The sequence below is a fragment of the Calypte anna genome, chromosome 2 (genome assembly GCF_003957555.1).
Source record: "Calypte anna isolate BGI_N300 chromosome 2, bCalAnn1_v1.p, whole genome shotgun sequence".
Classification (NCBI taxonomy): domain Eukaryota; kingdom Metazoa; phylum Chordata; class Aves; order Apodiformes; family Trochilidae; genus Calypte; species Calypte anna.
This window is the reverse complement of record NC_044245.1, coordinates 69,790,508-69,804,143: the sequence shown is the minus strand read 5'-3', so window position 1 is coordinate 69,804,143 and position 13,636 is coordinate 69,790,508.

The following is a 13,636-nucleotide window of genomic DNA, read 5'->3' as shown; positions in this document are numbered from 1 at the left end:
CTAACTCCTCTTAAAAAAATTTTGGATTTCACCTTGGGTGGTGCACATGCATGAATTTTCACTGATACACGTACACGGAAGAATTGCAGAGAAACTTAATTTTATATGAAAGTGCTTATGCAAAATTTTAGAATTCCATACTAATTCAGAGTATATCTAGTTTGGGCACTATAAATACTCATGAAGGAAAGAGAAAAGGGGGTGCAGGTAAGACTCCAGATGGCAGGAGGCTTTTTATTTGACAGGCACCTCAGTAAGGTCAGCCAATTCACATTCACCTCATGCTGCTGGGAGCAGAGAGCACTGAGTCAAGTAGCTCTCTGGCCTTGTCAAAATCAGAACAGATGAAGAGTTAGAAAAAGCAACCCACAGTTATACTGGATGAGGCCCCACATCAGCCCTTGCTCCAGTATTTTGGAAGTCAGGGTTCAGTTTCAATAAGTGTTGGTATCCTGAGCGGAGCCACTCACGACATGCCTGGGGATGGGCAGCTGCATCTCTGTCAGCAAAGAGTCATCTTCCTTTGTTACTAAAAACCAGAGTGTTTGGTTTGGGTTGTTTTATTTTGTTTTGTTTTGTCAGCCAAAGAGAAGAAATAAATGGTGGGTAAGTGGAAAAGAGCCTTTTTCAATGATGAGGTCAAATACCTGTACACTGGCAATCCTGGTACCAACTCCCTGCCTTCCCTGTGCTGCCTTTGGGTATGTCCCTGCTCCCAGCTTTGAAATGGCACAACAGCTCCAGCCTTGTGGCTGAGTGCTGAGCTTCCTTAGGGATGATTTATGCTGCCAAAGAAGAGTGTTTTCATGCTGAGCCAGCTCCTTTCAATGCAAACATCACTGTGAAAAATTGGCCTGGTTGGTCCTGCGAGCTGTGGTGGGTGTGTGTGGCACTCCTGGGATGACAGCATTTGTGTGGATCTGTGGATGTGGGTATCTCTTGTGCTGGCTGTGAAAGCAAAGCCTGAGCCCTGCTGTTTCCATGAAACACACAGATTTATTGCTTTATTTTACTTATTGTGGCGGGTCCCAGGGCATGATTCACTTATATGCTCTCTAAATGCTCCACCTTTTATTCTCTAATTGTCATCTTCCATTCCCAGCATGAGAGGGAAGTGCCTGGGAAGAGGAGACTTGGTGAGCCAACAGGGAGCATGTACAAAGCATCACCCAGCATGCAGGGGCAAGAGAGACCCAAGGTGGAAGGTAAGATGAAATTACCAAGAGGGATCAGAAAGGCCACGTATGGTTCTCTGAGTGCAGATGTCTACTCGCTGAAATAAGAAAGCTTCCATTGCTTTCCTTTCTGTAGGAGAAGTGTTTAGTGGCTTTTAGTTTCTGCTTCTCCAAAACACCAGTTGCATGTGGGTGTATTATGCAAACGCCAGCAACACCAAACATCTGTCTCTAACAAGGAAGGGACCAGGGAAAGAGTTCATGCAGAAGTTAATTATTTGCAAATTGGCAGCTCTACTTGGACCTCAGATACTTGAAGACCCAACTAATTACACCTCTGGGCCATGAGTAGTTAGTCATCTGTAAAGCTTGATGGAAGGTGAGTCGAACTGTGGCAGTAAAGAAGGACAAGTAGGGTGGCTGCCTTTAGAACCAGGAGGACAGGAGAAGATTGGCCAACTTCAATACCCAGGAAAATACTGGAGCAAATAATCAAATGAACTAGTTCATGCTTGGTTATATAAGGAAAGAGCACTAAATGAGCAAAAGCAATTTTATTCCCTTTTTCAGCCAGTCATCAGTCTTACAGGAAGGAGAGAGGCAGTAAATGTGATATATCTTGGCTTCTGAGTACTTCTGACAGTATCTCTGACATCATTCTTATCGTAAGTAAGCCAAGAAGAGAGATTTATGAGAGGGTGGCACAAAGCTTGTTGGAAAACCACAGCAAGAGAGCAGCAGCGGGTGTGGTGGTGAGATGTACCAGGAACAAGAGGGCAGGCTGGTGCCAGGGCTCACCCAACTTGGCACTGTCACTGGTGCTGCTAAGGGCAGTGGGAATGATTTATCCCTCCTGAAAGGAGGGTGTAGCCTGGTGGGGGTCAGTCCCTTCTCCCAGGCAGCTACCAGTAAGACAAGAAGGCATGGTCTTAAGCGCTGACAGGGGAGGTTCAGAATAGATATTAGGAAAAAAATTCTTTACAGCGAGGGTGATCAGGGACTGGAATGGGCTGCCCAGGGAGGTGGTGGATTCTCCATCTCTGGAGGTTTTTAAAAAGAGATTGGATGTGGCACTCAGTGCCATGGCCTGGTAACCACAGTGACAGTGGATTAAGGGTTGGGCTTGATGATCTCAGAGGCCTTTTCCAACCCAGCTGATTCTGTGATTCTGTATGGATGCTTTTCTGGTCCACACCTCCACCCTACGGCGTGGGGTGGGGGGAAAGAGAGAGTGCAATTCAGAGCAGGGGTAAGTTCATAGGAGATGGTGCAGACACAAACGAAGGACAAATCCAACTGGGCAATAGCCCGGCTGGCAGATGGCTGGGGAGGACCCTGGCTTGTGAGCTAAAGCCTGAGAGCGCTGTATTCCTGAGAAAAATGCCATGCTGGGATGTTCAAACAAGGACATAACTTGCAAGGTGTGGGAAGAAGCCCTGTTCCTGTCTCTTGCAGGGGCAGAGCTGCAGATGGAGGTCAGGCAGTTGGTTTGGGCATATGGCACCCCAGGGAGTGCACCCTGGTTGGACACTGTGGGGGGGACCCTGGGGAATGTCACCTACAAGGAAAGACAAAATGGCTGCTGCTTTTCTGCCTGAAGAAGGGAAGAAGAGTGTTTCAACATGTTACTCTACTCTCTGCCTGTGGAAGCAGCAAGGAAGTTTCTGTTTAGTCACAGGGCAACAATTGCAGCTGGTAAGGGTGGTGAGGCAGAGGACAGACAACAGCAATGGAGGTGGTGGAGCCTTCATCACCATGTATCTTCAAAGACAATCTGTGGGAACAATGTGGGTGCAGTATATATATTTTTATGTGCTTTATACTAAAAGCAATATTTTTGCATGGCATATATAATACCCTAAGTAAATAAGAGGCAGTAAATAGCACAGTGGGATCCCTACCAGCCTGCATTTTTACCAAACACAGCTCAGATTGAAATCCTACACATTACATCATCTACAGGAGAAAAATCACCTGTGCAGTGTGAATGCAGAGTGGAAGTATCCCCCATTGCAGTGCCCCAGCCTGTGCTCTTCAGGCCACGGGACAAATCCAGCTCTAGGATGTCTGTCAGAGGCTCCAGCATGTCAGGATCTGTAGAGACTGAACTGCAGCAGTGCAAAATCTGAAGCACTCTTGAGTACCAGAGCAGCATAGGCCAGGAACCCTGCAAAAATATTTGCCTATAGATCAGGGACGTAGAAAAACTGGTATTGTTTTGGGTGCTCCTAGAGCAACCTTTGTGTGCACCTTCAAACATATAACACTTTCTGATCAAGAAAGCACAGAGTTTAAGTCCTTACTTACTCTTGCCACTTCAGCATCTGAAGCTTTAAGAGGAACTGATCTGTGACTCATGCTGTACCTGTGGCCACTCAGTGTGTCTGTGGTTGTCTCTTCTTCAACCCATGCCCAGGGCAGCCCAAATTTGAAACTGTAGGGTGGCCTCAGGTGCTGCAGTTTGCTTTTAAGGGGCTGCTGGAAAGAAGGAATAAATTTAAAATCTTTTTAGCTGTGGGTGCATAGCCGGTCTGTGCTGCTCTTAATTGCATGCCATTGCAAGCAACAAGCTATATTCTAGGAATTAGCCTTAGAGCCTTAACATTTTCACCAGCTAATGAAAAGCATTTTGATAATTACGTCAAGCATAAGGGAAACATCTCTATAGTTACTCAGTAACCAAGATACTTTGTCAACACAGAAGTGACAGGGTTCTTATTGTCTAGTTGGTTACTCAGAAAAATCGAACTATTTACAGCAGTGGCCTTCAATATATTGTGTTTGTTAACGCTGCATTTCAGTGGTACAGCCATGGAAATCAAGACACCATAATAGCCTGAAGTTTGTCATGTTTGAATCATGGTGGAGTCCCTGTAGAAAAAAAATAATGCTTGCAGGGAATATTTTATTTATAGAAAGTGTATTTTATTGAACAGAGAATTAAATTGAGATAGTGAATCAGAGGATGCTGATAATGTAAAGTTACTGATCTTCAGCTCCCAATTCATTTCTAAAGACATGCACCACTGTGCAGAAACCTACACCAGCAGGAGCATTTGAAGGCTCCTGAGTTTATTCAAGCCAGGGTAAAAAGAAATTTCTGGTAAATAGGGCAGAAGAAAGAGTAAAGGTTATTCCCAGAGGCCACCTTCTGTCTGTGGGCTGGTGAGCTTGCCTCCTCCTGAGCATCAAGAAAAAGAAAGATGAGCTGTGAGAAAACAGCTATTTAGGAGGATCCTTTTAAAGACGGATGCTGGCATACTGCTGAGAGGTTGGCTCTTTTCAATGTTTCACTACTGTCTTTTGCTTTATTACCTGTACCATCCCCTCTCCCTCCTCTGTTTCAACAGGAATGAGAGGGATCAGCTGTGACAAGCAGGATGGGGAAAGCATGCGCAGAAGCGGTCAACCTTTAAAGTATGAAATGTTTCAGTATTCAATATCCTGTAGTTGGATTTAATTAGGATAATTAATTGTTGCTCTTTTGCAAGTGGAATGAGGTGGGCAAAGCCACAGGCCAAAGACAAGTGGCTTGATGAGGCTGGAGGGAGGAGGAGGAGGAAGCCACCGGCCTCACCGCAGGCCGGCGAGGAGAGTTCTCATTGCCGTGGCGGGTGGCATAAATCATGTCTGTCACTGCACAGCTCGCTGTAACCACACACTCCTCAGGCCTCAGCTGGCCCACAGCTTCCTGACATCACACACACACACCTTCCTTCTCCCCAGTGTATCCCAGATGGCTGGTACTGCCTCCAGCTGCCCATCCCAGCAGCAGCTCACTCACCCCTTCAGAGGGATGAGGGGAGCTCCCGTCATTAAAACCCCCTTTAACTGGTAAGAAGCGAGGACTATCATGCAAATTAATTCCACTGAAAACAGGGAAAAAAGGAAACGACAGGAAAAGAAATTGCAAGATCCCCTGCTGCTCTGAAGCAACTCCCTTGCTTTCTCCAAAGTAGGCTGCATAAATATTGATCTAGCCAGGATATGCCCTACATTCATTTGCACAGACATTATAAATGTGCTTAAGAATGAGAAATCAATCTTAGTTTCCTACGCGGTAAACATACAGATCCAAGAAGGCACACAGATAATGGGAATCACAGCTCGCACGTCTGCCACTTAAACATTCAGTCAGAAAAGGTGTTCTTGGGGGATGCTTGAGAAGAAGTCATTTTGACACATTCGTTTATTTTCAGGTATTTCCATGAATTCCTATACAGACAATTTAAAACACACTACTACTCCAGTTTTATTTATCATCTATCTGCTAACTCATTTTCTGCATTTTGCCTGCTGAATTATTTTAGGTTACTTTTTCAAGACCTCAAATCACAGCAAGGTATAACCTTAGGTACCTCTGTAACTTTATTGCTCCCTCCACCATTAGGTCTTCCATCTGGCTGAGCGCTGCAACACTGCAACTGGGAAAATCATATCATTAGGTTGCAAAGGCAGTAGTGTTCCTGCATTAGAGAGCCACAGGGTGGCTTCTGAATCACTGAGTGATTAATAATTAATATGTAATTGTTGGATAATCTGTTTAGACAGTCACTGGGTAGAAAATTTATTAGTATTTTCTCTGGAGAACACTGCTACTGAAATAATAAAATTTTAACAAGTCCCCTCTCATTATAATCCTACTGAAATACTGCAAAGCTGCCTCATCTTGCTAGACATTGTAGTGAAAGATTCTGCCTTTTTACCAGGCAAAGTATATGTGTGTTCATAAAGCAGATGTAGCAGACATTTAGGTGACAGATAAGAATTTGTGTATTCAGCTGAATTTTAAAGGAAAATGATTCAGCTCTTTTTTAAGTTGTGGATTTACATTGTTTGAGCTGTCTTTTTGCCAATTCCTCTGCCAGTTTCAGTGGCTTGACTCATTATTTTCAGTTATTTTCAACTTCATTTACGCATTCTAAATGCAGAACGTGCTTAAAATATTTATGTTGTTGCAAAGAAAAAAGCATTAAATTAAAAATGCAGAGTTCCTTTTCATAAACATAACTCCAGCAGAAGGTGATGCAGTAAATAAACAGAGTAGGCTTTAGACAGTGCAGTATGTTTAAAGGCTTGGTTAAGGCAGGAAGAAAAAATGAGTCAAGTGATCCTTATTTCTTATAATTATTTGCCATGCTGACAGAGCTCATCACTGTTGGCCTTGAAATAATTGTCATGCTGCATTTCAAAGCTGTGATTCAGGAGCTGCAGGATGTGTCTTTCTGTTTCACAACATCGTTATGTATGAAGTTATTCACCTAAGCTGTGAGGATGCTGAACCCAAAATATTCCTCTTTTACACAAGTGTAGTTTATTTGAATGCTGAGTGAAACATGCAGAACCTGATACTCTATCAATTGACTCTTGGCAACTAATGATGCTATGTTGAAACACTGGGTATTCTTATAATGGGCAGATATTCCCTATCATAAAACATGTTTTGTTCAGCTGTACATTCAATACGATTTGTAGCTACACTGCAGAAGCAATCTAAAAAGATAAATTTTCTTACTAAAGGTAGCTGCCAGGCTGTACTACATGGAGGAGCAGAAGCACCAGCTTGCAGAAGGCAGAGCCTTCCAACAAAACAGTTACAACTACATAAATGAAGTATAGAAAATAACACGATATTACAGATGAAGTGCCAAGATAGTTGAGCCTATAACATCTGCCCAAATGTAGTGACATCAAAAATAAGCACTTCTCTCTGTGTTGTTTTTCTCGTTAAAGCAGAGGGTAAACATGTGGCATCATCCCAGCACATCAGGGAATTTTGGAACAGAAGAAACTTGCTAGCACAGTCACCCTTCCCCTGCCAAAGAAGGAACTTTTGCAGCAAAACTTTATTAAAGACATTGCTTGGATTGCTTTGCAACAGCTTTTACTAGAGTGAAAAAGGGATTGTGTGCTTAATTAGCCCCTTTAATAAGCGATGTTCTTACATTTGTTTTACAGCTGGAACAAAAGATTAGGGTGTTTGCTTGCTTTTTGTCTTATAATAAGACATTGTATTAAATCCTTCCTGGAAGGAAAATAGTGGGGGGAGAAACAGAAAAAAAAAATCTGGTTAACCAGAACCCTTAATTTGCTTATTCTACTCTACGATTTCCCCCATTTCAAAGCAGTGGGAAACCAATCCTAGACCCTGTCCAGCAAATCCACTCATAAATACATCCACAGAATAAACACGAGGGAATAATCAGTTAAGTTGAAAAGGGAGATAGGCAAAACCGGTAGAAAGGAAATACTTTTTTTGCACAACATGGAATTATTCAGCCAAATCCCTTCCTTTCTAGTATCATCACAACCAAATGGTAATATATGCATAAAAATAAACATGAGCTTTGGAAGGGATTTACACTCTCGTGCTTCTGGGGAGAAGCCAGTATCCAAGCACTGCAGTTTCATGAAAAGATTTCTGAGGCTAGTTATCACACATACCTACCTACATCAGGCTCCTTGCACCTGTCCTTGTAGTGTGTGCTCACAGCCACTTTGCATCAGGATGACATCTAGAAGGCTCAGTAGCCTAATCCATTTGTATTCATGAAAAGCTGCAGGTATAAAGTCTTATAAATTACTTACAAATACTCTCAGTATCTCAACCCTCACCAAAAGAAAAAAAAAAAAAAAGCCTTTGGTTAGGTATTTAACAATCTGTTGTTGCACTTGTTTGACAGCGACCACATTGACGAGCAATTTCTTGCTGTGTGACTCAGACTGCTAATTTCAGCCTGTCAGGTCTTGCCTCACATAGGTTTTTGTGTATGACATGTCCCTGGGCGATGCCATCTCACTTTGACCTTTGGCCTGTTCAGAGTAGGATGACCTCCAGAACAGGCCCAGAGGTCATTCACCTTAACGCACCTTACTTATCAGATCTTCCCCTTTGAAACGAGGTGTGTTCACTGCAAGTCTGGTGTAGAGGCTTCCTGAAATCCTTGGGTTCCTCCTGTTTATGCACCCCTTCTGTGAGGCTACACGTTGGTCATGGAGCAGCCTGCCTTTCTATCTTGCCTGACCTCTGTTACTCCACGGTGACTCGGGCACAGCATGGCTCCTTCCCTTGGAAGCTGGTGCATGCTGCTGAGGACAATGAGAGAGTCAGGAGAGCCTTTCTAATACCCACTTTCTGCGTGTTCCTGCAGAGCTGCCCTGATAGTCCCTGAGTATGGATGCTGGTTTTGGAGACCTACATGGTTTGTCTGATCTAGAAGAGGTCTTTCCCAGGGTAAGTGACAAAGAGCAGCCATGCCTGAAGATAAATGGTCCCTCACTGCCCCAGAACTCTAGCTGAGGCACCAGAAGACGAAGTATCACATTTTGAGAATGAGGATGCTTTTTGAAAGCAATGCTGCCATGTAGGAGAACAAAGTGGTAAACTGTTTTCTGCCCTTCACCTAACAATCTGCTGCAGGTTCCTAGTATGCCATGGTATCTGATACGGAGAAAATCTAAATGGGCAGTCAAGAATGTTAGGACACAAAATATTTGGCTACCACACAGATATGCATCCAGCCCAGCTGTGCTAAATCATGATGAATGTGAGCCCTGCCAGCTGTGGAGAAGTGCTCTGCAGCCAGCTCTTATTTACTATGGACCAACCATAGGGAGAAAAGACCACTGTTTTTTTTTTTAAAAAAGAAATGTGATTGCTCAGAGTCACACATACCAAGCTAGCTCCCTCCCTTCATCTCTTCAGCTCTGCCAGGAAAACCTTCACTCTCTGCTCCATGTGACAACTTTGTTAGAAAATACGTGCTTGAAAGCATTGGAAGTATTGAGTCCCAGGCCCAGTACTAGTGCAGGACTGGTCTGTTTGCTGCAGCAAAGAAATATGTCAGACAGGTGGAAGCTGAAGTTTGTGATACTGTTATGAAAACAATTTATTGGTGACTGTTGGCAGAGCAATGTTCCTGAAAATCCATCTCACTTCCAAAGCACGGCATTTCCAAACTGCATGGGGGCCACTGATGGGTTTTTACATGTTCATCACCTGAATTCTCAAGAGGCAGATCAGTATTTTAACCACAAAACATGCCTGTAGAATAGGTAGGTCACAGACACTGATTATCCTAGTGAGTGTATTACTGGTGACAGTGCCTCAGCATTTATGTGCCCGGAAAAACTAAGACCTCTTTATTATTCTGCTCTAGCAATGAAAATTCACATCAGTGTAGAGAACCTGGTTTATCCTTGCTCTGAGGGGAGTAGGATGAGTCTCACAGAGCATTCAGCTGTTTTCTTGGCACTTACAGAACAGCAGAGGACACCTTTGGAAAGCTCAGATCAGGACTTTGCTGCCTCTGAAACAGTTTGGATGCCAAATAAATACATGCAACTATAGCACAGTACACCCCAGCCAACATTTGCAAAGCTAACAATTCAGGTTTTCACCTCAGGCAAACCTGGATGCTAAAATATTAGCCGTCCCCCTCTTCCTATGGCTTCCCTCCCTCCCAGTCCCACTCCAGCTTCTGCACAGATGGATAGAAGGCAGGGAGCAGAGTCTCAGAGTGACCTGTGGTGTTACTGCATGGGGGTGCCATGGGATCTGCTGTTTAAATGGCAGCCCCAGCCCTATGACCATGCAGCCATAGCTCAGATGGCCGAGGGAGTGAGCAAGGGAGGGGTGGAGGTGTTGGGCTGAGGCATCTCTGGTAGGCAGGGTCACCTGCTGCTGACATGGCACGGGGAGGGTGATGCTGCACACAGGTGTGCAGCCACCTGCTGGGAAGTAAATGGGCATTTTGTCACTGTGGTAGCTAAAGAGAAGCAAGTGCTGCTCTCTTGGATTTAACTCCTTCTGGTTCCATTCATCAAACAGGGCTCAGATGTGTTCCCTACTCATTTCCTCAAAGCGCTTCTGAGACGGCTGCTTGGGGAGCTGCAGATGTGACAGTGAGTTATTTTAGAATTCACTTCTAGGTTGATCCAGCCAATATTTTAATTGTATAAGGATTTATTTTATTAATCTCCTTGGAGAATGTCTATGTTCATGTTTAACAAGAGGCAGGTTTGGTGTTGAAGGAATAAAGATAAAAAGGTTCCTTCAAAGGGCATAATGTGCACCTTTGTTTGTACTTCCAATAAATCCCTCTAGATGCAGCTGTTGATAGCACCCTGTACTAGTATAATTCATCAGTAACATGTATGTTGAGAGTTTAGCTTTTACTTAGCTGTTCTCCCTTTAGTGCTTATGCCATTCACAAATAAATAACATCTATTTATGCAAGAAATTCCTTCTGTATTGAAGCGATACCTGAGACTGTTAAGGTGCAATTGATTTTAATGCAGAGCATTTCCATTACCTGGCTGACAGGGCAGCTCTGGTCACATTGGCACATCAGAGTGGGCAACACACTGTGCAAGAGTGGCAAATACAAGTGAGTAGGGCCACGAACTTTCTGAGCCACTTTTGTTGCCAAACCTGCTATATGGTGGAAACACATCCTCAGTCTTGCATGAAAGCTCTTTATGTACAGCCTTTTAACAACAGACTGTACTCTCTAAGATATTTACAAGCGAATTAATGGGACATGACCAACCTCATGAAAAGCTAATACCAAAAATGTCTGAATCTCATGGGTCACTTCAAATACGCCAGCCATGCTACTTAGGGCAATATAGTATATAAAACTATTGCACTCAAGTCTCTGGTGTTGGCTGCAGCTTAATGAATCCACAATGATCCATCTCTATCAGTAGCGATGAATACTGTACCTTGGGGAGTTGTGGGGCTTTAAGACAAAAAGGGGCTTAAGACACCACGTGAACATAAAAGATAAAGAGAAATAATTACAGGGAAGGATTTATAAAGTTCTGGAAGGGAATCTTTTAGTGCATTAATATCTAACAGGCAAGGAGACTTTTTCTTTTGAAAAAAAAAAAACAAACAAAATACATAGCTTAAAATGGAAGAGCTGAAGATGCAGTAAGAGGATTAGAGTGTAGGGGCTGCTGAGTCTAATGGCAGTTGCAAGGTTTGCAATTAGTATTAACACAAACAAAAACCAAAATCTGTAGAATACTGCTTTAATTTTAATACAGTGTTTAATATGATGCTACAATCCATAACACAGACCTGCAATCAATCCAAGTAACAAAACTGGCATTTCTTATTCTCAAATTTGTCTCCTGGTGCTTGGCTTTCAGCTGTATGGTTAACTCAGCGTCAGCTGCTCATTACCGTGAACAGCAATGGAGAAGCTGCTGCTTACTTCTATAAATTGCCTTCTTCATACATGACAAGAAGTTTGTGCTGCAGAAGGAATTCCAAAATTTGCTAAGGGAGCTGCACCTCCCAGCTGTTCCTCTGCAATGCTAACACAACACAGCCTGTGCGTATCACAATCAGAAACATTTGTGTCATCGGAGGACCTCAGTGTCACACTGCTGACAACAGCCTAGGAAAACCTCACCCAGCTGAAAACATTGCACCTTAGCTCTACAGGAAACTGAAATTCAGGTGGCTGCGTGTCAGTCAAACAGCCTCACAAAGGGATACTGCACCCGGCTCCAGCCCCTTCACCTAGAAGAAGCTGGCACAGGATTTCTGTTCAACAGGAAGGCTGCTTTCCAGCCAAGGTGTTCCACTTTCAGGACACAGGCCTCCGAGTTCTGCAGATTGCTTTGAGAAGGGTTTAACGTGCAGCTAAGAAGGTACTTGCCTCTTTTCTCACCTCTTCATAAAATGGAAATAATCACTCTTAATCACATTTGTTAAGTGCTTTGATGTGTACTGCTGCAGAAATAGTGTCAATATTACTTGTATAGAAGTGTTTTTGGAATGAGAAGTAAAGATCAGCCCTTTCTGAAAATTATTTAAGGGGCTGCAGGTACAAATAACCTTCTGGGTGATGGCAGCCCAGTGTTGCTGAATATATAAACACAAGGGTAACTGTGAGATTATTTACAGCCTAATGCTGTTTTAGGCATCAATTAACAGAAACTTCCCAGTTCAAGAATAGTTCTTGATCATATGCTTAATCTAAGAACACATTTAAAAGTTTCCTTGAGCATGCACTATCTTAAGTGCTTTACTATACTGAAGACCTTACAGGCCAAGATGAGCACAACTAGCATCAAACACAGCTGGAGCATAACATAAATATCAACATAAATTTCCAGCTCCCTGTTATCTGCATATCCAATTTGCTCTTGCAGTTGTCACAGTTGCATATATGGATGAGGGATACAGGTGCATACCTAGCATTTAAAAAAATTAAATTAATCCCCACTGATAAAATGAAGTATTATTTTGAGAACAACTTCCATAAGATAATACTCAACTTCTTCTTACAAACAAGGATATTATTATGTTTTTCAATTTCAAATGGTCTCTCTGCTCATCCATCTCCTGGTCTTTGCATTACTCATACAGTGGTAAATGTTTTATCTTTTGCTTCGGCATTTTGACATTGAAATAAGTCTCTTGCTTTCTTGTCTGTAGGGAAATTTTCCCTTACTAGAAAAACAGGCTACTAAGGAAGAGTGCTGAGCAAGGTCCCTAATATTTTGCAGGGCTGAAGGATATTAAATTCCTTCTTTCTAAACTCCCTCCCCACCTTCATGTTGATTGGAATCACTGAAGTGATTCACACCTTCTTAAAATAAAGATGAACGTTTAACAGCAGCATTGATGATGACTTATACCAGAGAAAGTATACATATCATCTTTCCCACACTAGTGTTTCTCAGCTCAGCTTTTGATCCAGAACTGACTTGTCAGTTGAGTTTTCTGTAGGCAAGGACTGAGGATTAAGCAGTTCCTGTTTAATGAGGGCATGCTATTCTGAAATGATAGCTCTGAAAATGAAAGCCAAACTAGGTAACCATTGCATATTTGATATTACCAAAAAATATCTTTGAGGAGAGTTAATGATACAACTCAGTCTACAAAGATTCTGTGCTGTTTGTGCCACCCCACAGCAGTAGGCATTTCAGACCAGTAAGCCACCACTGAAAATGCCCAACAAAATATTAATTGTAGTTAAACTGAAGGGTTACACAAAATGGAGTGGTATGATGTTAACAACAGGACAGAAGTGGCAGTAATAGGAATTGAAGCTGGAGCTGGTCCTCTCTTCTCCATTCACAGTGGAAGAGTAAGGAAAACCACAGACACCAGCTGATGCCCATCATCTGCCCCTTCCTTTGTAGAAATATCTAATAACAGTGCAGTCTAAATGCAAAGGCTTTTACAGAAATCTCTGAGAATCAGGGGAAGGCCGATTTCAGAAGAAGCTGAAGAGGAGCTAACATACTCTAAGCACCACTGCAGTTACCCAGTGAGTTCCACGGAAGCACCTCACAGCCTGATGCCTCCTGCCAGAGCTGTAGTACCTGCTGGCAGAGGTGTAGGTGGTAAAGATCACGACAGCTCCAGCCTCTGCAAGGACTTCAGCTAAACCTTGGTCTGCTTGGTTGCTCAGAGGACCTTCTTGCTCTGATAACTC